Source organism: Oncorhynchus masou, chromosome 18, assembly GCF_036934945.1.
Source record: "Oncorhynchus masou masou isolate Uvic2021 chromosome 18, UVic_Omas_1.1, whole genome shotgun sequence".
NCBI lineage: Eukaryota > Metazoa > Chordata > Actinopteri > Salmoniformes > Salmonidae > Oncorhynchus > Oncorhynchus masou.
The window spans coordinates 67,251,845-67,277,099 of record NC_088229.1 but is presented as its reverse complement, the minus strand read 5'-3'; the positions used below and the strand labels follow the sequence as shown (position 1 = coordinate 67,277,099).

General features: G+C 41.3%; 1 protein-coding gene across 1 annotated transcript in view; it reads right to left on the bottom strand.

Moving 5' to 3' along the window:
* The window catches only part of LOC135503769 (glutamate receptor ionotropic, NMDA 2C-like), a 115,771-nt gene that overhangs the window by 33,645 nt on the left and 56,871 nt on the right, over positions 1 to 25,255 (bottom strand). The window lies entirely within an intron of this gene.

Here is a 25,255-nt window from a genome sequence, read left to right as displayed (position 1 = left end):
GTTAGGAAGAGGTAAATAATAATAAGGTAAATAATAATGTTAATAATAAATAATCCCCCCCCCAGTTTTATCATTTGAATGTGATACAACACGAGGCAGCGGTGTGCTTTAGGACCATGGGATGTCTCCGAGTGGGCGGGTAGGCTGTTAGGAGTGTTAAAAAGATGTAGCCCCACATCTAAAGTCGAAGTTGCACCCTTGTATCATACCATCACATAATATTCACTGGCCTTTCTCAGTCAAACTGGCATACATTTTTTAATGTGAGAGATCTCATTAAACCTAACAGTAAACTGACAAAATGACAGAACCAGTCCGAGAGAAGGGGTGCACGCTTCTCCAGCATCCGGTCACTGTCCTACAACAGGACAGTGACCCAAATCACAGCTCCAAACTATGCAAGAACTATTTAGGGAAGAAGCAGTCAGCTAGTGTTCTGTCTGTAATGGAGTGGCGAGCACAGTCACCGGTAGAAGTACATGCACTTCTGAGGGTGCGACTCGTAATAGAGCGTTGACATTGACGAGCGGGAACTCCAATAGCAAAGAACACAAGACAAACACAAAGTAAACATGAGTAGAAATCAATGCACAAATGGAAAGAAAATTATTTCATTGTAGCTACAAAGAAAACTGTAAGATTTGCTAACAATATAGAAATGTCAAATTATCCTTGCTTCTTTTAAGGACACTGTATAACCTTTAATTCAAGAACGTACAAGTGGAAGTGGGGCTCCCATAAGTCATCACACACAGCTTCATTTGACTTCAGGAGTACTTTATCAAAACAGCAGAATTTCAAGATAACAACAGGTATGTTATTACATACGCACACGCACACACACACACACACACACACACACACACACACACACACACACACACACACACACTCTCTCTCTCTCTCTCTCTCTCTCTCTCTCTGTCCTGCTGCCCTGTTTCTGTCAACTTCCTCTGAACTGTAAAAACGTTTTAAATAAGTATTGCATAAAACCAATTGCTTAATCAGCGTTATTCTGTGAGTTGAATGTACTTCAAAATAGCATTATTGTTGATTTGACTTAAAATTTAAAAGCATCCAGCTGCAATACCATTTCTATTTTGCTCAAGATTGTTCTGTGTGTGAGGTGCATATTTGAAAAATCTTGTTGAGTGAAATTACAAATTCATGTTTGCGCAAAACCACAAAACATGTCCATGATATTTCCCAGCATGCCGAATTGCAGGTTGATTATCAGAATTGTTTCTTAAAATAATATGAATAAATAATCATTTTTTTCAGGGTCTGAAATTATTGACACCCTTGATAAAGATAAGCAGAAATGACTGCATAAAATAAATCATTCAAATACTGAGCTATATTGTATAATAAGAAACGTTTGAAATTATATTATTTTATACTAAAACAATTGCTCAGGAAAAATAATGTTGTTTAACAAGTAATATTATACATTTTTTGCAAAAAGGTAGGAAAATGATTGACACCCCTGTTTTCAATACCTTTCAATACCTCACCTTGGCAGGATAACGGCACTGAGCCTTTTTCCTAAATGTTTTATGAGTTGGAGAACACATTGGGAGGGATCTGAGACCATTCATCCATACAGAATCTTTCCAGATCCTTGATATTCTTCATCTGCTCTTCAACTCAAACCACATGTTTTCAATGGGTTTCAAGTCTGGAGACTAAGATGGCCATTGCATAAGGTTAATTTTGTGGTCAATTAACAATTTCTTTGTGGATTTTGATGTGCTTGGTGTTATTGTTTTGCTGAAAGATCCATTTGCGTTCAAGTGTCAGCGTCCTGACAGAGGCAACCAGGTGTTTGGGTAAAATATCCTGGTACTGGGTAAAGTTAATGATGCCGTTGACCTTAACAAGGCCCCAGGACCAGTGGAAGCAAAGTAGCCCAATAACATCAACGATCCACCACAGTATTTTACAGTAGGTATGGGGTCATTTCCTTCTCATGTATTCTCATTTCGACTCCAAACCCACCACTGGTGGGCGTGGCCAAAGAGCTTTATTTTCATGTCATCTGGCCAAAGCACCTCTTCCAATCCAAGTGCCTTTTAGTAAACTCCAGGCGTTTACATTTGCTGGATGACCTGAAAATAGTTATTTAGCGAATTACACCAGTGGTGCGTTTGCCATCAAATTATCAACTGTATTAGTATTTCCTTGTTTTTTAGCATACACACTAAAAACAAATGTTTCTGTATTATGCCAAAAATGGTTCTTTGGCTTGTAACCACAGCGAAACCCTTTTTGTGCTATATGGAACCTTTTTTTCAAGGTTCTATGAAGAACTATGCTCATGCGGTTCTAAATTAAACTTGTATGGTGCTATAAAGAACCCTTTCATATGGTTCTATAACGAATTACACTGTTAGACGTTTTTGTAATTTTATCAGTAATTGACCGTATTAATCAACCGTATGGATTACAGTAGCTGCACTGTAAAATGAATTTCAGCAATCAAATTGTGGGCTGCAGTTTCAGCCTATTTGTTATCTTGGCCAAAGGCTGTTAACCAAGTAAAGCTCAGTACAGCTCAGGGGTGCCAAAAATTTAGTCCATGCCATGTCTTTATTTTCTAAATTAAAATGGTAAACTCAATAAATCCCCCGGTCCATCAACCTCAGAATATTAAAAAAAAAAACATCTAAATCTGTTAAATCTGTCGGTTTAAACTAGAGATATCTGTTTTTTTGCATTGGATGCGTCTCAATCCACAGCATCCGCCCATGTCGCACTTCCTCATCCGCCCATGTCGCACTTCCTCATCCGCCCATGTCGCACTTCCTCATCCGCCCATGTCGCACTTCCTCATCCGCCCATGTCGCACTTCCTCATCCGCCCATGTCGCACTTCCTCATCCGCGGTGACAGGTGGCAGAGCTGGAGCGGTGTTTGTCAGACCATGAGACGTCCTGAAAACATCTGTAGCATCCAAATGGTTTGACCTACAACCTAACATGAACACAATGGGGGTTTCCGTTTTGCTCTACGACTTGTCTGACGTGGGGACCGTTGATGTTCCAACTTCTGTTTGTAGCATCCGAACCATTTGGGCTACAAACTAATGTGACCCGTCAGTGGAAAGGGGAGATTCTCACGAACACGATGATGTTCCTCGTTTTGACAAATGTCAGGGACTGATCTGAAGGTAACCGGTACCTGATTTAAAAAATAAATGGAATTATGAAGGTAGTTTTGTGCCTACCCAAAAAAGGTGTTAAATATGTGTAAAATATATATATTTCCTGAGCTTTCTTATTCCTCCTTGATATAGGACAGACACTTCAAAACCTTGTTTCTTATGATTCTTATGTATTATTTTGTCATGTATGTGTATTCAAGGCATGTCTCTGGGCTATAATCGTAAAGGCCAAATTCAATGATTTATATACAAATATATATACACTACCATTCAAAAGTTTGGGATCACTTAGAAATGTCCTTGTTTTTGAAAGAAAAGCACATTTTTTGTCCATTAAAATAACATCAAATTGATCAGAAATACAGAGTAGACACTGTTAATGTTGTAAATGACTATTGTAGCTGGAAACGGCAGATTTTTAATGGAATATCTACATAGGCTTACAGAGGCCCATTATTAGCAACTCCTGTGTTCCAATGGCACGTTGCTAATCCAAGTTTATCATTTTAAAAGGCTAATTGATCATTAGAAAACACTTTTGCAATTATGTAAGTATACACCCCTGAAAAAGGGGAGAAATAATCACGAGAGTGATACGGTGTTGTTTCCTCAATGAAACTTTTAGTGCAATGAGGAAAGACCACGATTTCCCCGGGAACTTGGAGACCAGAGCAATCGATCTTAGGCTCATAGATTAAGAGCATTTAGTAGATCACAGATTAACATTTTTACCCTTCCATTTGGCACCACAAAATAAAGTAATCAATATAACGTTTACACATTCCTCTCACAATTTGTACCCTTTGTACGCTTGACGGATTTGAACTTTAGCACAATTATATGAACGTTATCAATCTCTATCAACTAATACTGAATGCATGATCTTTTTAACCTTACATGTTTTAAGATCCTCACATACTATGAATTTAATAATACTTTTTAATGTATAACAGGCTATGAGTATTTCTTTTAACCTGCCACATAAGCACAGATGAAAACTGTTGTTCAAAATGACCAGAAACTAATACCTTCTTCTGAAACTACATTAGAGAGTCTAGTTTGAGAAACAGACGGCATCACAAGTCCTCAACTGGCAGCTTCATTAAATAGTACCTGCAAAACACCAGTCTCAACATCAACAGTGAAGATGCGACCTGCCTTCTAGGCAGAGTTGCAAAGAAAAAGCCATATCTCAGACTCGCCAATAAAAAGAAAAGATTAAGATGGAAAAAAGAACACAGACACTGGACAGAGGAAGATTGGAAAAAAGTGTTAATGGACTGCCGAATCTAAGTCTGAGGTGTTCGGATCACAAAGAACAACATTCGTCAGACACAGAAAAATGAAAAGATGCTGGAGGAGTGCTTGACGCCATCTGTCAGGCATGGTGGAGGCAATGTAATGGTCTGGGGGATCTTTGGTGGTTGTAAAGTGGGAGATTTTTACATGGTAAAGGGATCTTGAAGAAGGAAGGCTATCACTCCATTTTGTAATGCCACACCATACCCTGTGAACAGTGCTTAATTGGAGCCAATTTCCTCCTACAACAGGACAGTAACCCAAATCACAGCTCCAAACTATGCAAGAACTATTTAGGGAAGAAGCAGTCAGCTCGTGTTCTGTCTATAATGGAGTGGCCAGCACTGTCACCGGATCTCAGACCTATTGAGCTGTTGTGGGAGCAGCTTGACCGTATGGTACGTAAGAAGTGCCCATCAAGCCAATCCAACTTGTGGGAGGTGCTTCAGAAAGCAGGGGGTGAAGTCTCTTCAGATTACTTCAACAAATTGACAACTAGAATGCCAAAGGTCTGCAAGGCTGTAATTGCTGCAAATGGAGGAATCCTTGACGAAAGCAAAGTTTGAAGGACACAATTATCATTTCAATTAAAAAGCATTATCATTATTGACCTTGTCAATTTTTTGCAACTCATTTCATGTATGTTTTCATGGATAACAAGGTCATTTCTAAGTGACCCCGAACTTTTGAACAATAATGTATATAATGTTATTTTATGCTGAAAAGTTCAAAATCAAATAGCTAAATGATCCATAGTATGAATATCTTAAAACAATTCCATATGTCATTTTCTAATCCCCTGCCCACAGTTTAGACTAAAGAATAAACTTCAATTGGTAAAAATAAAACTGGTATTGTAATTATTTTAATCCAAAAACTGTGTGGCAACATATTTTTTTCTCCAACTTATTTTTGAAAAATTTGGAATTATTCAAGAAAAGTGCAAGGCAAAAATGTCATTGGCCGCAAACAGTATGAATTAAATTGGTACAGCATTCTCATTAACGGGGATGCAACGAATATAGCCTCTTACAAGGCATGCCTCAAAACATGCTAATGAGCCAAAAACAACAACACCATGCACCCACTAGTGGTCAAAAGTTTTTTGGTGCTCAGAAAATACGGTACGGTACTGTATTCTGTTGGGTGGAATTACAGTACTAATCGGAATATAGCCATTCTTTCATTGCCCACAACATTTTCCCACAATGCACCATCATTTAGTATGCGGCAGATAAACATTTCACAGTATTTTACTGTTGATAATAGTCCAATTACAGTTATCTGTGTTGACATGCTCGCTCCTCCCCCATACAAACATACTGTATATAATACCCCAAGCACCCCGCTGCTCACACACATACATAAATAAAAACACACATGCTCTCCTACACCCACCCCAAAACCTTCTCTTACGCACACACGCACGGAAGGACGCACGCACGCATATAACAGGAATATGACTTATGGATCATCCAGCACCAGATGTTTAGTGAAAGCACATTCTTTCAGCCTTTTCAGAGAGGGGTTAGAGAGCAGAATATAAAAGGGGGGGGGGGGCTTAATCTACATTAAGGGATTACATACATGATTTTATATTGTACATGTGTACATTATACAGGAGCAGAGATGCCAGACTTTACTGACATCAGTGGAGGCTTCTCAGAGGAGGAAGGGGAAGACCAACCTCTTCAGTGAATTTCAGAAAAATAGAAATTGTGAAACTTTAAAAAGGTTATCATTTTTAGATAAAACTATACTAAATATAATCACATGTCGCCAAATAATTGATTAAAACACAATATTTTGCAAAGAAGGTCTACAGTAGCCTCAACAGCACTCTGTAGGATAGCATCATGGTGTAGCCGGAGGACAGCTAGCTTCCATCCTCCTCTAGGTACATTGACTTAAATAAAAAACGTAGTTCTCACCCCCTTCCATAGACTTACACAGTAATTATGACAACTTCCGGAGAACGTCCTCCAACCTATCAGAGGTCTTGCAGCATGAACTGACATGATGTCCACCCAATCAAAGGATCAGATAATTAATCTAGTACTGAAAGCGTAAGCTACAGCTAGCTAGCAATGCAGTGCATAACATGTGGTGAGTAGTTGACTCAGAGAGAAAGAAAATAGTTTAACAGTTTTGAACAAATTAATTTCTTCCTAATAGAAGGAAAAGAAAGAGAGGAATAAAGAGAGAGTGTCATTTTTTTTCAGTTTTACTTACTTAGCATATGCAGCTAGCTAGTTTAGCCTACTGAAACAGCGTCTCAAACAGAGGGATGCTATGTTAGTTTATGAATATCCAACAGAGAGGGATGCTATGTTAGCGTCTCAAACAGAGGGATGCTATGTTAGCTAGCTGGCTATGACTATCCAACAGAGAGGGATGCTATGTTAGCTAGCTGGCTATGACTATCCAACAGAGAGGGATGCTATGTTAGCTAGCTGGCTATGACTATCCAACAGAGAGGGATGCTATGTTAGCTAGCTGGCTATGGCTATCAAACAGAGAGGGATGCTATGTTAGCTAGCTGGCTATGACTATCCAACAGACACTGGAATGCTATGTTAGCTAGCTGGCTATGGCTATCCAACAGGGAGGGATGCTATGTTAGCTAGCTGGCTATGACTATCAAACAGAGAGGATGCTATGTTAGCTAGCTGGCTATGGCTATCCAACAGAGAGGGATGCTATGTTAGCCTGGTTATGACTATCCAACACAACACTGAACTCTTCCAGGTCAAGGGAAGCTTTGACTGTATTGCCACCTTGAGGCCCGTTAACTGCTTACTGACTGTACATGATGTTACTGCACGGGCGGGTTTTACTAACGTGTTCGTTCTATTAGCTATGTTGACTAGGAAGTTACTTTGAGGTAGGCTGTGTGTAGCAGTTTGGCTTGGAAAGTTTTTGCCTGATCACATACAGCTGATGTGTTGTTCATTGAAATCCACAAACGAAGGGAAGAGGTGAGAGGAAGAGAGTGCAAAAACGTAGATGTGAGAAGGAATAACGTGGCTGCTATGAAACTGTGATCTGCGTTTACATGTGATCAGGGGTGTAATCATTCCGTCAGATACTGTTGAAAACATTTCTTAAACAGCAGCAAACGGAACAAAACAGATAAAAATACCTGAATTTGTCCAATAGAAACTCTTGTTTGCAACTGTTGGACTAATGATTACACCCTAGATAAGCTAGATGCAGGCAAGAGTGTGCAAGGTGGTATTGAATGTCCCTGTCTGTCCATGTGTCACGGTCTGTCACATCAAATCTGTCTCTCGACCTGTGTGCACCTATATTGTAAACTTTCATTCATAGGCTAGGTTGTAGCAACCTCATGATGGGTATAGGGACAATTTGAGTATTATGTAGTAGCCTAAACCTATCACTGTTACATTGAGCTGGGTGAATAGAATATGAATGACAGTCATCCAATATGCTATAATAGAAATAAGGCTATGTTCATGAAAAAAAAATTGTCCTCCCTCATCTGAAACAGCACTGACTGCAACTGACTGACATAACTGACCTGACCCACCAGCACAGTTCATTATCTATCACCATGACCCATCCCAACATCTGATCTAGGATCAGGATAACCGTACATAGTACATCCATTTAGAGTCATCAAAATGCAACATTTTTATAAATTTAAAACAGGGCTGTCATCGATGGAATGTCAAAGTCCATGAGGAGAATAGGCAACGGCCTCCTATTCCAGCTAGTCTCTAGCCAATGCCTAGGCCCTATATAAACAATAGTGTCTCCTATATAGACCTTGACAGCTAGTGGGATTCTGAGTGTGTTTTCTACTAAACTAACATATGGAATTGTTTTAGGATTGTCATGGATCATTTAGCTATTTAATTTGGAATTTTAGGACCAAAATTTAAATTAAACAGTGGTTTAATTTAAAATTTAAAATATTTGATGAAATATTACATTTGGCCCACTATAGCCCACAGAAACGCATTGAATAGCACGTTCATAAACGGCAAAAAAACAGTAAAAAAATAAATCATAGGGAATAAGGTTTTGAAGTGTCTGTTCTATATCTAGGAGATATAAGAAAGCTCAGGGAACATTTTTGGACACATATTTAACCCCTTATTTTTGTTGGTATAAAACTACCTCCATACTTCCATTCAGAGGAGACCTGTGGGGCTTGTGAGGGTCGTAGAGCAAAACGGAGAACACCATCATGTTCGTGAGAGTGGAAGCGATAGGAACTGCAAGAAGGTCCCTTAGAAATCTGGATTCCCAATGAAAACCTATTGAAAAGAGAGTGACCTAAAAAAAAAAAAAATCTGAATGGTTTGTCCTCGGGGTTTTGCCTGCTAAATAAGTTATGTTATACTCACAGATATTATTCAAACAGTTTTAGAAACTTCAGAGTGTTTTCTGTCACCAAGAAGTTTTAACTTGGGTCTGAATCGTCCCATAAGAGAAAAGCTGTGAAATGGAGAGTTAAAAATAAAGAGAAGGGACAGCCAGAAAAGTGGTCTAATATTCTGGAAAAATGTTTAAGTAAGCAAAAGTAAGCAATTCTTCCAGTAAAATTATACACCAAATGTACATTATGACTCGTGACCAGGAGCGGAGAAACATAATTTCTTTCATTCAGCACCTTGAGAGAATGAATGTGTGGGTAGGGACCATCTGTAAAGGTGCTATTTTCATAAGCATCATAAAGGCTGATTGTATTTCAACTACAGTACCAGTCAAAAGTTTGGACACACCAACTCATTCAAGAGTTTAACTGAATTTTTACTGTTTTCTACATTGTAGAATAATAGTGAATACATCAAAACTATGAAAGAACACATACGGAATCATGTAGTAACCAAAAAAGCGTTAAACAAATCTAAATAGATTTTAGATTTTAGATTCTTCAAAGTAGCCACCCTTTGCCGTGATGACAGCTTTGCTTCATGAGGAATGTTTTTCCAAAAGTCTTGAAGGAGTTCCCACATATGCTGAGCGAACACTTTTTGGCTGCTTTTCCTTCACTCTGCGGTCCAACTCATCCCAAACCATCTCAATTGGGTTGAGATTGGGTGATTGTGGAGGCCAGGTCATCTGATGCAGCACTCCATCGTTCCCTTCTTGGTCAAATAGCCCTTACACAACCTGGAGATGTGTTGGGTCATTGTCCAACAAATGATAGTCCCACTAAGCTTAACCAGATGGGATGACGCATCACTGCAGAATGCTGTGGAAGCCATGCTGGTTAAGTGTGCCTTGAATTCTAAATAAATCACATACAGTGTCACAAGTAAAGCACCCCACACCAGCACACATCCTCCATGCTTCACGGTGGGAACCACACATTCAGAGATCATCCGTTCACCTACTCTCGTCTCACAAAGATAGAGTGGTTGGTACCAAAAATCTCAAATTTGGACTCATCAGACCAAAGGACAGATGTCACCGTTCTAATGTCCATTGCTTGTGTTTCTTGGCCCAAGCAAGTCTCTTCTTATAATTGGTGTCCTTTATTAGTGGTTTCTTTGCAGCAATCCTACCATGAAGGCCTGATTCACATAGTCTTCACTGAACAGTTGATGTTGAGATGTGTCTGTTACTTAAACCACGTGAAGCATTTATTTGGGCTGCAATTTCTGGGGCTGTATATCTAATGAACTTATCCTCTGCAGCAGAGGTAACTCTGGGTCATCCTTTCCTGTGGCGGTCCTCATGAGAGCCAGTTTCATCATAGCGCTTGATGGTTTTTGCAACTGCACTTGAAGAAACTTTCAAAGTTGTTGGAATTTTCCATATTGACTGAACTTCATGTCTTAAAGTAATGATGGGCTGTCGTTTCTCTTTGCTTATTTGAGCTGTTCTTGCCATAATATGGTCTTGGTCTTTTACCAGATAGCTATCTTCTGTATACCATCCATACCTTGTCACAACACAACTGATTGGTATAAACATATTAAGAAGGAAAGAAATTCCACAAATTAACTTTTAACAAGGCACACCTGTTAATTAAAATGCATTCCAGGTGACTACCTCATGAAGCTGGTTGAGAGAATGCCAAGAGTGTGCAAAACTGTCATCGAGGCAAAGGGTGGCTACTTTGAATGATCTCAAATATAAAATATATTTTGATTTGTTTATGACTTTTTTGGTTACTACATGATTAGATACGTGTCATTTCATAGTTAGAATTCTTCACTATTATTCGACAATGTAGAAAATAGTAACAACTTTGATTGGTACTGTACATTAAATATGTATTCAAGCCGAACTGAAACTTATCAGAAACATGTCGTGATTTTCACAGCTTTTAATTCCAATAAAAAAAGGTAAAAATTGAAATTGTGTACAGAAAAAAATTGGTTGTTTTGTTATTGCATTTTTAAACATCTTTGCTGTGTGAAAGAAACAGAGATGAAGGTGCAAACTTTATCGATGTCAACTAGATTGAAGCATTAATTCCAGCGATGTTTGACAAAAACTCAGCAAAAAAAAGAAACGTCCATTTTTCAGGAGCCTGTCTTTCAAAGATAATTAGTAAAAATCCAAATAACTTCACAGATCTTCATTGTAAAGGGTTTAAACACTGTTTCCCATGCTTGTTCAATGAACCATCAGTGTTTAAACAATGAATGAACATGCACCAGTGGAACAGTGGTTAAGAGCAGGCAGTTAAGGTCACAGTTATGAAAACATAGGACACTAAAGAGGCCTTTCTGACTCTGAAAACACCAAACGAAAGATGCACAGGGTCCCTGCTCATCTGCGTGAACGCGTGCCTTGGGCATGCTGCAAGGAGGCATGAGGACTGCAGATGTGGCCAGGGCAATACATTGCAATGTCCATACTGAGACGCCTAAGACAGTGCTACAGGAGACAGGGCGGACAGCTGATCGTCGCATGGCATGGCAACTGCCTGAATTACACCAGGAACGCACAATCCCTCTATCAGTGCTCAGACTGTCCGCGATAGACTGAGAGAGGCTGGACTCGTAGGCCTGTCCTCACCAGACATCACCGGCAACAGTCAACTATGGGCACAAACCCACTGTCGCTGGACCAGACAGTCGCGGTTTTGTCTCACCAAGGGTGATGGTCAGATTAGTATTTATCGTCGAAGGAATGAGCGTTACACAGAGGCCTGTACTCTGGAGTGAGATCGATTTGGAGGTGGAGGGTCCGTCATGGTCTGGGGTGGTGTGTCACAGCATCATCGGACATAGCTTGTTGTCATTGCAGGCAATCTCAACACTGTGTTATAGGGAAGACATCCTCCTCCCTCATGTGGTGCCCCTTCATGCAGGCTCATGCTGACATGACCCTCCAGCATGACAATGCCACCAGCCATACTGCTCGTTCTGTGCATGATTTCCTGCAAGACAGGAATGTCAGTGTTCTGCCATGGCCAGCAAAGAGCCTGGATGTCAATCCCATTGAGCATGTCTGGGACCTGTTGGATCGGAGGGTGAGAGAGGGCCATTTCCCCCAGAAATGTTGGGGAACTTGCAGCTGCCTTGGTGGGGGAGGTAACATCTCACAGCAAGAAGTAGCAAATCTGGTGCAGTCCATGAAGAGGAGATGCACTGCAGTTAATGCAGCTGGTGGCCACACCAGATACTAACTGTTACTTTTGATTTTGATGCCCCCTTTGTTCAGGGACACATTATTCCATTTCTCTGGGTCACATGTCAGTGGAACTTGTTCAGTGTATGTCTCAGTTGTTGAATCTTGTTATGTTCATACAAATATTTAAATTTGCTGAAAATAAACGCAGTTGACAGTGAGAGGACGTTTCTTTTTTTTGTTGAGTTTATTTTCTGGTCAGCAAAGGTTTATTTAGTATTCTAGGGCAACAAGTAATGGGAGAAGAAAAGCTGCATGAATGTTATTATAGACAGTTGACTGACTAACAGCCAAAATCGGAAATTAGAAGCAGAAACACATACCTATCTAAATTGGGTGACCGAAAAATCCTGCAACCCCTGTCCAAAACGAGTACCGGCATCTCTGACTCTACAGCATATTTTCTATATTTGCAGCTTAGGATCTCATATTTTAAATGTATCACCTATAGTCAGGAGGTTGCAGATGGGAGATTAGCAACTGCAGGTAGGTTAAAAAACAACTGGACCCGCTTTCTCCACTACTACCTAGGCAAGGTTCTTCATACAGTGCTATCCCCTCGGTTCAGGAGAGCATGACACTGTTCCTCACGTGTTCATGCCTCGCCAAATGGCCCGAGGCACCATCCCACCGCTTGGTAAATATATCCAAATCAATATTAAACTGCAGTTTACACAAAACAGAAACACAGTGTAAGCCATACAGGTGCACATTCAAGTCAATGGCTGCTTATATACAGTAATTTTATTGTTTCACTATGACCACTGATAATGATTACCATGTGTTTCTGAATAGACCAGACCTGATTTCCATGGAGCCCTGGCTTGGTTACGGTAGGTGTTTGAGTGTTTATATATGTAGTGTGTAGATCTCGCAAAACTGGGGTATGCCGTAATGCCGTCGGGGGTACGCCACATAAAAATGTGATTCACATTATTATTTTTTTATAATAATAATTTTTTATTTATTAAAATGTTAAAAATCTTCGCATTTTCAAACTTTCCATTTATATTTTCCAATGGGGCTATACATTAGGGTAAGGTTTTTTCTTACCTAAGTAGCCTCATTTCACTGCCAAAAATAAAATTAAACCATCTAGTGTTCAATAAAATAAACACACAATGTCAAATAGAGTTAGCCTAGTCAAATAATTAATATCCAATCAGAACCGTTCCTCTCTTGCAGGAATTCCACTAATGGTCCATATGTAGCCAAATGTAGCTGCTGCTCATTCCGTTTGCTCGAAAATGGATAAATGGCTCAAAAAAAGTACGGCCCGCATCCATAGAGACACATACCAGCTCTACTGGTAGTACTGCTACTACCAGCACCTGTCGACGACACAAGTTGTTCTGCTTCCACGAGCACATCCACTGACAGTTGTGAATCTGATGCAGCCGAAGAGATACTGGCCCCTTACCTGGGAAAGCACCGAACAACAGACAGGGACGTTGGACCCTCAGAGGCGCAAATATAATGAGAACTACATTGATTTGGGGTTCACTTATATTGGGAGTAGTACCTTTCCTCCAGCCACAGTGTTGTATGTGCAAAAGTACTCTCACAACTCAATGAAACCTTCAATCTTGCGCAGACATTAAGAATGAGCGCGAATTAAGACGACTTTCGAGTAGTAAGACATGTATAAAAGCAACAGAAGGGCAATAACAGAAGCAATAAGAAGGGGCTAGAAGCGTCTTATATGGTGAGCTACCGAGTGGCCAGGACAGGCAAGCCCCATACTATTGTCGAGGACTTCATTCTTCCTACTGCTGCTGAAATGGTTGGGACAATGCTGGAGGAAAATTCCCCCAAAGAACTATACAGACAATGGCTCCATCAAACAACACTGTCTCACAACGCGTCAGTGACATGGCAGGAGATGTTTTGAAACAATTACTGCTTCGCATACAAGCCAGTGAATTCTATGCTTTACAGCTGGATGAGTCTACAGACGTGTCGGGCCTAGCACAGCTCCTGGTATATGTCCGTTACGTTTATGGGGGGTCAATTAAGGAAGACATCCTCTTCTGTAAACCACTAGAAACCAGAACAATAGGAGAGGATATTTTTAAAGTACTGGACAGATTTGTGACATCAAATGGACTTTGGTGGTCAAGATGTTGTGGTGTCTGTACTGATGGGGCAAAAGCCATGACAGGGAGACATAGTGGAGTGGTAATGCGTGTGCAAGCAGTGGCTCCCGACGCCACTTGGGTACATTACAGCATCCACAAGAGGCTCTTGTTAAAACAGGGCCCCTAAACTCTTGTGTATTTTTTGCATTATGCAATGATATGGGCAGCGACAATGCAACACGTTTACAACATACAGAAGTTCGCTGGTTATCAAGGGGCAACGTATTGACATTTTTTTTGAATTGAGATACGAGCTTAAAGTTTTCTTTACTGAACATAATTTTCACTTGTCTGAACGCTTAAATGATGACGAGTTTCTCACATGACTGGCCTATCTGGGTGATGTTTTTTCCTGAATGATCTGAATCTAGGATTTCAGGGACTCTGCAAATATATTCAATGTGCGGGACCAAATTAAGTCTATGATTAAGAAGTTGGAGCTCTATTCTGTCTGCATTAACAAGGACAACACACAGGTCTATCCATCATTGTATGACTTTTTGTGTGCAAATGATCTCAAGCTTACGGACAATGTCAAATGTGATATAGCGTAGCACCTCAGCAAGCTGGGTGCGCAATTACGCAGGTACTTTCCCGAAGCGGTGGACACAAACAACTGGATTGTTATCCCTTTCGTGACCTCCTTACCATTTTCTGAACCAGAGAGCCTCATCGAAATTGCAACAAGCATTTCTGTGAAAATGTAATTTAATCAGAAGCCACTGCCAGATTTCTGGATTGGGCTGCGCTCAGAGTTTCCTGCCTTGGCAAATCACGCTGTTAAGACACTGATGCCCTTTGCAACCACGCACCTATGTGAGAGTGGATTCTCGGCTCTCACTAGCATGAAACCTGGAAAATGATTTAATTAAGACTGAGTCTCTCTCCAATACATCCCAACCTTGCAGAGTTATGTGCATCCTTTCAAGCACACCCTTCTAATTAACCTGTGGTGAGTTTTTCAGAAATGTTGATGAACAAATAAGGTTTTATATGTAAGATGGTTAAATAAAGAGCAAAATGATTGATTATTATTATATTATTATTATTGTGCCCTGGTCCTATAAGAGCTCTTTGTTACTTCCCACAAACCAGGTTGTGACGACAACTCACACTCATTCTTATGTTTAATAAATGTATTGTATAGTGTGTGTGTGGCAGGCTTACAATGATGGCAAAAAAACAACATTTGAGAGTGCTCTGACCCTGGTGCTGGAGGAGGTACGCAGCTGGAGGTTGAATGTTTGAAGGGGTACGGGACTATAAAAAGTTTGGGAACCACTGGTGTAGATTATAGTAGTTTATTTCTCAGGGGACCTCTTTAATAGATTGTAACGGTCTGTGGTGGAAGAAGGTGAGGACCAAAGCACAGCGTGCTACATGTTCATGATGTTAATATTTAATGAATCAAACTGAACACTGAAATACAAAACAACAAAGTGAACGAACGAAACCGAAGCAGTTCTGTCTGGTGCAGAATACAAACACTTAACAGAAAATAATCACCCACAAATCAAGGGTGAAAACAGGCTGTCCTAAGTATGGTTCTCAATCAGGGACAACGATTGACAGTTGCCTCTGATTGAGAACCATACCAGGGCAAACACAGAAATACCAACTCATAGAAAAACAAACATAGACAACCCACCCAACTCACACCCTGGCCATACTAAAACAAAGACATAACAAAAGAACTAAGGTCAGAACGTGACAGAGATAGTGATGTTGGCCGGTGTACCAGTCCCTCAACACTACATTAGGAGATAGTGATGTTGGCCGGTGTACCAGTCCCTCAACACAACATTAGGAGATAGTGATGTTGGCCGGTGTACCAGTCTTAACACAACATTAGTGGACAGTGATGTTGGCCGGTGTACCAGTCTTAACACAGCATTAGGAGATAGTGATGTTGGCCGGTGTACCAGTCTTAACACAACATTAGTGGACAGGGATGTTAGCCGGTGTACCAGTCTTAACACAACATTAGGAGATAGTGATGTTAGCCGGTGTACCAGTCTTAACACAACATTAGTGGCCAGGGATGTTAGCCGGTGTACCAGTCTTAATACAACATTAGGAGATAGTGATGTTGGCCGGTGTACCAGTCTTAACACAACATTAGTGGACAGTGATGATGAACGGTGTACCAGTCTTAACACAACATTAGGAGATAGTGATGTTAGCCGGTGTACCAGTCTTAACACAACATTAGTGGACAGGGATGTTAGCCGGTGTACCAGTCTTAACACAGCATAAAGGAGATAATTGGCGGTGTACCAGTCTTAAACAACAAGTGGACAGTGATGATGAGCGGTGTACCAGTCTTAACACAACATTAGTGGACAGGGATGATAGCCGGTGTACCAGTCTTAACACAACATTAGGAGATAGTGATGTTAGCGGTGTACCAGTCTTAACACAACGTTAGGAGATAGTGTGTACCAGTCTTAACACAACATTAGGAGATAGTGATGTTAGCCGGTGTACCAGTCTTAACACAACATTAGGAGATAGTGATGTTAGCCGGTGTACCAGTCTTAACACAACATTAGTGGACAGTGATGATGGCCGGTGTACCAGTCTTAACACAACATTAGTGGACAGGGAGCCTTGTACCAGTCTTAACACAACATTAGTGGACAGTGATGATGGCCGGTGTACCAGTCTTAACACAACATTAGTGGACAGTGATGATGGCCGGTGTACCAGTCTTAACACAACATTAGTGGACAGTGATGATGGCGGTGTACCAGTCTTAACACAACATTAGTGGACAGTGATGATGGCGGTGAACCAGTCTTAACACAACATTATGGACAGTGATGATGGCGGTGTACCAGTCTTCACAACATTAGTGGACAGTGATGATGGCCGGTGTACCAGTCTTAACACAACATTAGTGGACAGTGATGATAGCCGGTGTACCAGTCTTAACACAACATTAGTGGACAGTGATGATGGCGGTCTACCAGTCTTAACACAACATTAGTGGACAGTGATGATGGCCGGTCTACCAGTCTTAACACAACATTAGTGGACAGTGATGATGGCGGTCGGTCTTACCAGTCTTAACACAACATTAGGAGATAGTGATGTTAGCCGGTGTACCAGTCTTAACACAACATTAGGAGATAGTGATGTTGGCCGGTGTACCAGTCTTAACACAACATTAGTGGACAGGGATGTTAGCCGGTGTACCAGTCTTAATACAACATTAGGAGATAGTGATGTTGGCGGTGTACCAGTCTTAACACAACATTAGTGGACAGTGATGATGAACGGTGTACCAGTCTTAACACAACATTAGGAGATAGTGATGTTAGCCGGTGTACCAGTCTTAACACAACATTAGTGGACAGGGATGTTGGCCGGTGTACCAGTCTTAACACAGCATAAGGATGATGTGAGCGGTGTACCAGTCTTAACACAACATTAGTGGACAGTGATGATGACGGTGTACCAGTCTTAACACAACATTAGTGGACAGGGATGTTGTACCAGTCTTAACACAACATTAGGAGATAGTGATGTTAGCGTGTACCAGTCTTAACACAACGTTAGGAGATAGTGATGTTGTACCAGTCTTAACACAACATTAGGAGATAGTGATGTTAGCCGGTGTACCAGTCTTAACACAACATTAGGAGATAGTGATGTTAGCGGTGTACCAGTCTTAACACAACATTAGTGGACAGTGATGATGGCGGTGTACCAGTCTTAACACAACATTAGTGGACAGGGATGTTAGCGGTGTACCAGTCTTAACACAACATTAGTGGACAGTGATGATGGCCGGTGTACCAGTCTTAACACAACATTAGTGGACAGTGATGATGGCGGTGTACCAGTCTTAACACAACATTAGTGGACAGTGATGATGGCGGTGTACCAGTCTTAACACAACATTAGTGGACAGTGATGATGGCAGGTGAACCAGTCTTAACACAACATTAGTGGACAGTGATGATGGCCGGTGTACCAGTCTTAACACAACATTAGTGGACAGTGATGATGGCCGGTGTACCAGTCTTAACACAACATTAGTGGACAGTGATGGCGGTGTACCAGTCTTAACACAACATTAGTGGACAGTGATGATGGCCGGTCTACCAGTCTTAACACAACATTAGTGGACAGTGATGATGGCGGTCTACCAGTCTTAACACAACATTAGTGGACAGTGATGATGGCGGTCTACCAGTCTTAACACAACATTAGGAGATAGTGATGTTAGCCGGTGTACCAGTCTTAACACAACATTAGGAGATAGTGATGTTGGCCGTGTACCAGTCTTAACACAACATTAGTGGACAGGGATGTTAGCCGGTGTACCAGTCTTAATACAACATTAGGAGATAGTGATGTTGGCGGTGTACCAGTCTTAACACAACATTAGTGGACAGTGATGATGTGTACCAGTCTTAACACAACATTAGGAGATAGTGATGTTAGCCGGTGTACCAGTCTTAACACAACATTAGTGGACAGGGATGTTAGCCGGTGTACCAGTCTTAACACAGCATTAGGAGATAGTGATGTTGGCGGTGTACCAGTCTTAACACAACATTAGTGGACAGTGATGATGAGCGTGTACCAGTCTTAACACAACATTAGTGGACAGGGATGATGGCCGGTGAACCAGTCTTAACATAACATTAGGAGATAGTGATGTTAGCGGTGTACCAGTCTTAACATAACATTAGGAGATAGTGATATTAGCCGGTGTACCAGTCTTAACATAACATTAGGAGATAGTGATGATGGCGGTGTACCAGTCTTAACACAACATTAGGAGATAGTGATGTTAGCCGGTGTACCAGTCTTAACACAACATTAGGAGATAGTGATGTTAGCCGATTGTACCAGTCTTAACACAACTTTAGGGAGATAGTGATGTTGGATCTTAACATAACATTAGGAGATAGTGATGTTGGCGGTGTACCAGTCTTAACACAACATTAGTGGACAGGGATGTTAGCCGGTGTACCAGTCTTAACACAGCATTAGGAGATAGTGATGTTGGCGGTGTACCAGTCTTAACACAACATTAGTGGACAGTGATGATGAACTGTGTACCAGTCTTAACACAACATTAGTGGACAGGGATGATGGCGGTGAACCAGTCTTAACATAACATTAGTGTGACAGTGATGAGTCTTAACATAACATTAGGAGGTGATACGATTATTGCAGTCTTAACATAACATTAGGAGATAGTGATATTAGCCGGTGTACCAGTCTTAACACAACATTAGGAGATAGTGATGTTGGCCGTGTACCAGTCTTAACACAACATTAGGAGATAGTGATGAGTGAGCCAGTCTTAACACAACATTAGTGGACAGTGATGATGGCCAGTCTACCAGTCTTAACACAACATTATTGGACAGTGATGATGGCGGTGTACCAGTCTTAACACAACATTAGTGGACAGTGATGATGGCCGGTGAACCAGTCTTAACATAACATTAGGAGATAGTGATGTTGGCGGTGTACCAGTCTTAACATAACATTAGGAGATAGTGATGTTGGCCGTGTACCAGTCTTAACATAACATTAGGAGATAGTGATGTTAGTCGTGTACCAGTCTTAACTTAACATTAGGAGATAGTGATGTTAGCCGTGTACCAGTCTTAACACAACATTAGTGGACAGGGATGTTAGCCGGTGTACCAGTCTTAATACAACATTAGGAGATAGTGATGTTGGCGGTGTACCAGTCTTAACACAACATTAGTGGACAGTGATGATGAGCGGTGTACCAGTCTTAACACAACATTAGGAGATAGTGATGTTAGCCGGTGTACCAGTCTTAACACAACATTAGTGGACAGGGATGTTAGCGATTGTACCAGTTTTAACACAGCATTAGGAGATAGTGATGTTGGCCGGTGTACCAGTCTTAACACAACATTAGTGGACAGTGATGATGAACGGTGTACCAGTCTTAACACAACATTAGTGGACAGGGATGTTAGCCGGTGTACCAGTCTTAACACAACATTAGGAGATAGTGATGTTAGCCGGTGTACCAGTCTTAACACAACATTAGGAGATAGTGATGTTAGCCGGTGTACCAGTCTTAACACAACATTAGGAGATAGTGATGTTAGCCGGTGTACCAGTCTTAACACAACATTAGGAGATAGTGATGATGGCCGGTGAGCCAGTCTTAACACAACATTAGTGGACAGTGATGATGGCCAGTCTACCAGTCTTAACACAACATTATTGGACAGTGATGATGGCCGGTGTACCAGTCGTAACACAACATTAGTGGACAGTGATGATGGCCGGTGAACCAGTATTAACATAACATTAGGAGATAGTGATGTTAGCCGGTGTACCAGTCTTAACATAACATTAGGAGATAGTGATGTTAGCCGGTGTACCAGTCTTAACATAACATTAGGAGATAGTGATGTTAGCCGTGTACCAGTCTTAACACAACATTAGTGGACAGTGATGTTGGCCGGTGTACCCGTCTTAACATAACATTAGGAGATAGTGATGTTAGCCGGTGTACCAGTCTTAACTTAACATTAGGAGATAGTGATGTTAGCCGTGTACCAGTCTTAACACAACATTAGTGGACAGGGATGTTAGCCGGTGTACCAGTCTTAATACAACATTAGGAGATAGTGATGTTGGCCGGTGTACCAGTCTTAACACAACATTAGTGGACAGTGATGATGAACGGTGTACCAGTCTTAACACAACATTAGGAGATAGTGATGTTAGCGGTGTACCAGTCTTAACACAACATTAGTGGACAGGGATGTTGTACCAGTCTTAACACAGCATTAGGAGATAGTGATGTTGGCGGTGTACCAGTCTTAACACAACATTAGTGGACAGTGATGATGAGCGGTGTACCAGTCTTAACACAACATTAGTGGACAGGGATGTTAGCCGGTGTACCAGTCTTAACACAACATTAGGAGATAGTGATGTTAGCCGGTGTACCAGTCTTAACACAACATTAGGAGATAGTGATGTTAGCCGGTGTACCAGTCTTAACACAACATTAGGAGATAGTGATGTTAGCCGGTGTACCAGTCTTAACACAACATTAGGAGATAGTGATGTTGGCCGGTGTACCAGTCTTAACACAACATTAGTGGACAGTGATGATGGCCGGTGTACCAGTCTTAACACAACATTAGTGGACAGTGATGATGGCGGTGTACCAGTCTTAACACAACATTAGTGGACAGTGATGTTGGCAGTGTACCCGTCTTAACATAACATTAGAGATAGTGATGTTAGCCGGTGTACCAGTCTTAACATAACATTAGGAGAAAGTGATGATGGCCGTGTACCAGTCTTAACACAACATTAGTGGACAGTGATGATGGCGGTGTACCAGTGTTAACACAACATTAGTGGACAGTGATGATGGCCGGTGTACCAGTCTTAACACAACATTAGTGGACAGTGATGATGGCCGGTGAACCAGTCTTAACACAACATTAGTGGACAGTGATGATGGCGGTGTACCAGTCTTAACACAACATTAGTGGACAGTGATGATGGCGGTGTACCAGTCTTAACACAACATTAGTGGACAGTGATGATGGCCGGTGTACCAGTCTTAACACAACATTAGGAGATAGTGATGATGGCGGTGAGCCAGTCTTAACACAACATTAGTGGACAGTGATGATGGCCAGTCTACCAGTCTTAACACAACATTAGTGGACAGTGATGATGGCGGTGAACCAGTCTTAACATAACATTAGGAGATAGTGATGTTAGCGGTGTACCAGTCTTAACATAACATTAGGAGATAGTGATATTAGTCCGGTGTACCAGTCTTAACATAACATTAGGCGATAGTGATATTAGCCGGTGTACCAGTCTTAACATAACATTAGGAGATAGTGATGTTGGCCGGTGTACCAGTCTTAACATAACATTAGGAAATAGTGATGTTAGCCGATTGTACCAGTCTTAACAAAACATTAGGAGACAGTAATGTTAGCCGTACCAGTCTTAACATAACATTAGGAGATAGTGATGTTAGCGATTGTACCAGTCTTAACATAACATTAGGAGATAGTGATGATGGCGGTGTACCAGTCTTAACACAACATTAGTGGACAGTGATGATGGCGGTCTACCAGTCTTAACACAACATTAGTGGACAGTGATGATGGCCGGTCTACCAGTCTTAACACAACATTAGTGGACAGTGATGATGGCCGGTCTACCAGTCTTAACACAACATTAGGAGATAGTGATGTTAGCCGGTGTACCAGTCTTAACACAACATTAGGAGATAGTGATGTTGGCCGGTGTACCAGTCTTAACACAACATTAGTGGACAGGGATGTTAGCCGGTGTACCAGTCTTAATACAACATTAGGAGATAGTGATGTTGGCCGGTGTACCAGTCTTAACACAACATTAGTGGACAGTGATGATGAACGGTGTACCAGTCTTAACACAACATTAGGAGATAGTGATGTTAGCCGGTGTACCAGTCTTAACAAAACATTAGTGGACAGGGATGTTAGCCGGTGTACCAGTCTTAACACAGCATTAGGAGATAGTGATGTTGGCGGTGTACCAGTCTTAACACAACATTAGTGGACAGTGATGATGAACGGTGTACCAGTCTTAACACAACATTAGTGGACAGGGATGATGGCGGTGAACCAGTCTTAACATAAGATTAGGAGATAGTGATGTTAGCCGGTGTACCAGTCTTAACATAACATTAGGAGATAGTGATATTAGCCGTGTACCAGTCTTAACATAACATTAGGAGATAGTGATGATGGCCGGTGTACCAGTCTTAACACAACATTAGGAGATAGTGATGTTAGCCGGTGTACCAGTCTTAACACAACATTAGGAGATAGTGATGATGGCGGTGAGCCAGTCTTAACACAACATTAGTGGACAGTGATGATGGCCAGTCTACCAGTCTTAACACAACATTATTGGACAGTGATGATGGCCGTGTACCAGTCTTAACACAACATTAGTGGACAGTGATGATGGCCGGTGAACCAGTATTAACATAACATTAGGAGATAGTGATGTTAGCCGGTGTACCAGTCTTAACATAACATTAGGAGATAGTGATGTTAGCCGGTGTACCAGTCTTAACATAACATTAGGAGATAATGATGTTAGCCGGTGTACCAGTCTTAACACAACATTAGTGGACAGTGATGTTGGCCGGTGTACCCGTCTTAACATAACATTAGGAGATAGTGATGTTAGCCGGTGTACCAGTCTTAACATAACATTAGGAGATAGTGATGTTAGCCGGTGTACCAGTCTTAACACAACATTAGTGGACAGTGATGTTGGCCGGTGTACCCGTCTTAACATAACATTAGGAGATAGTGATGTTAGCCGGTGTACCAGTCTTAACACAACATTAGTGGACAGTGATGATGGCCGGTGTACCAGTCTTAACACAACATTAGTGGACAGTGATGATGGCGATTGTACCAGTGTTAACACAACATTAGTGGACAGTGATGATGGCGGTGTACCAGTCTTAACACAACATTAGTGGACAGTGATGATGGCCGGTGTACCAGTCTTAACACAACATTAGTGGACAGTGATGATGGCCGGTGTACCAGTCTTAACACAACATTAGTGGACAGTGATGATGGCCGGTGTACCAGTCTTAACACAACATTAGGAGATAGTGATGATGGCGGTGAGCCAGTCTTAACACAACATTAGTGGACAGTGATGATGGCCAGTCTACCAGTCTTAACACAACATTAGTGGACAGTGATGATGGCTTTGAACCAGTCTTAACATAACATTAGGAGATAGTGATGTTAGCCGATTGTACCAGTCTTAACATAACATTAGGAGATAGTGATATTAGCCGGTGTACCAGTCTTAACATAACATTAGGCGATAGTGATATTAGCCGGTGTACCAGTCTTAACATAACATTAGGAGATAGTGATGTTGGCCGGTGTACCAGTCTTAACATAACATTAGGAAATAGTGATGTTAGCCGGTGTACCAGTCTTAACAAAACATTAGAGACAGTAATGTTAGCCGGTGTACCAGTCTTAACATAACATTAGGAGATAGTGATGTTAGCCGGTACCAGTCTTAACATAACATTAGGAGATAGTGATGATGGACGGTGTACCAGTCTTAACACAACATTAGTGGACAGGGATGTTAGCCGGTGTACCAGTCTTAACACAACATTAGGAGATAGTGATGTTAGCCGGTGTACCAGTCTTAACATAACATTAGGAGATAGTGATGTTAGCGGTGTACCAGTCTTAACACAACATTAGGAGATAGTGATGATGGCCAGTGTACCAGTCTTAACACAACATTAGTGGACAGTGATGTTAGCCGGTGTACCAGTCTTATCACAACATTAGTGGACAGTGATGATGGCCTGTGTACCAGTCTTAACACAACATTAGTGGACAGTGATGATGGCGGTGTACCAGTCTTAACACAACATTAGTGGACAGTGATGATGGCCGGTGTACCAGTCTTAACACAACATTAGGAGATAGTGATGTTAGCCGGTGTACCAGTCTTAACACAACATTAGGAGATAGTGATGATGGCCGGTGAGCCAGTCTTAACACAACATTAGTGGACAGTGATGATGGCCAGTCTACCAGTCTTAACACAACATTAGTGGACAGTGATGATGGCCGGTGTACCAGTCTTAACACAGCATTAGTGGACAGTGATGATGGCCGGTGTACCAGTCTTAACATAACATTAGGAGATAGTGATGTTGGCGGTGTACCAGTCTTAACACAACATTAGTGGACAGTGATGTTAGCCGTACCAGTCTTAACACAACATTTGTGGACAGTGATGATGGCCGGTGTACCAGTCTTAACACAACATTAGTGGACAGTGATGATGGCCGGTGTACCAGTCTTAACACAACATTAGTGGACAGTGATGATGGCGTGTACCAGTCTTAACACAACATTAGTGGACAGTGATGATGGCGGTGTACCAGTCTTAACACAACATTAGTGGACAGTGATGATGGCGGTGAACCAGTCTTAACA